Here is a 1,411-nt window from a genome sequence, read left to right as displayed (position 1 = left end):
ATGAGGATAGGATGAAGAGGAGGATGAGGAGGAGGATGAGGATGAGGATGAGGACGAGAATGAGAATGAGGATACGATGAGGACTGGATGAGGAAAGATTGAGGACGAAAATGAGGATGAGGATTGAATTAGGATGACGATGAGGATTGGATGAGGATAGGATGTGGTTGAGGATGACAATAGGATGACGATGAGCATGAGGATGAGGATAGGATGTGGATGAGGACGAGGATGAGGATGAGGATAGGATGAGGAGGAGGAGGAGGATAGGATGAGGATGAGGGTAGGATGAGGATGTGGATGAGGATGAGGATAGATGAGGATAGGATGAGGAGGAGGAGGAGGATAGGATGAGGATGAGGGTAGGATGAGGATGTGGATGAGGATGAGGATAGATGAGGATAGGATGAGGAGGAGGAGGAGGATAGGATGAGGATGAGGGTAGGATGAGGATGTGGATGAGGATGAGGATAGATGAGGATAGGATGAGGAGGAGGAGGAGGATAGGATGAGGATGAGGGTAGGATGAGGATGTGGATGAGGATGAGGATAGATGAGGATAGGATGAGGAGGAGGAGGAGGATAGGATGAGGATGAGGGTAGGATGAGGATGTGGATGAGGATGAGGATAGATGAGGATAGGATGAGGAGGAGGAGGAGGATAGGATGAGGATGAGGGTAGGATGAGGATGTGGATGAGGATGAGGATAGATGAGGATAGGATGAGGAGGAGGAGGAGGATAGGATGAGGATGAGGGTAGGATGAGGATGTGGATGAGGATGAGGATAGATGAGGATAGGATGAGGAGGAGGAGGAGGATAGGATGAGGATGAGGGTAGGATGAGGATGTGGATGAGGATGAGGATAGATGAGGATAGGATGAGGAGGAGGAGGAGGATAGGATGAGGATGAGGGTAGGATGAGGATGTGGATGAGGATGAGGATAGATGAGGATAGGATGAGGAGGAGGAGGAGGATAGGATGAGGATGAGGGTAGGATGAGGATGTGGATGAGGATGAGGATAGATGAGGATAGGATGAGGAGGAGGAGGAGGATAGGATGAGGATGAGGGTAGGATGAGGATGTGGATGAGGATGAGGATAGATGAGGATAGGATGAGGAGGAGGAGGAGGATAGGATGAGGATGAGGGTAGGATGAGGATGTGGATGAGGATGAGGATAGATGAGGATAGGATGAGGAGGAGGAGGAGGATAGGATGAGGATGAGGGTAGGATGAGGATGTGGATGAGGATGAGGATAGATGAGGATAGGATGAGGAGGAGGAGGAGGATAGGATGAGGATGAGGGTAGGATGAGGATGTGGATGAGGATGAGGATAGATGAGGATAGGATGAGGATTAGCTTGTGGGAGACGATGAGAATGAGGATGAGGATGAGGATGAGGAGG

The sequence above is a fragment of the Lupinus angustifolius genome, chromosome LG07 (assembly GCF_001865875.1).
Source record: "Lupinus angustifolius cultivar Tanjil chromosome LG07, LupAngTanjil_v1.0, whole genome shotgun sequence".
Classification (NCBI taxonomy): domain Eukaryota; kingdom Viridiplantae; phylum Streptophyta; class Magnoliopsida; order Fabales; family Fabaceae; genus Lupinus; species Lupinus angustifolius.
This window is presented reverse-complemented; position numbering follows the sequence as displayed.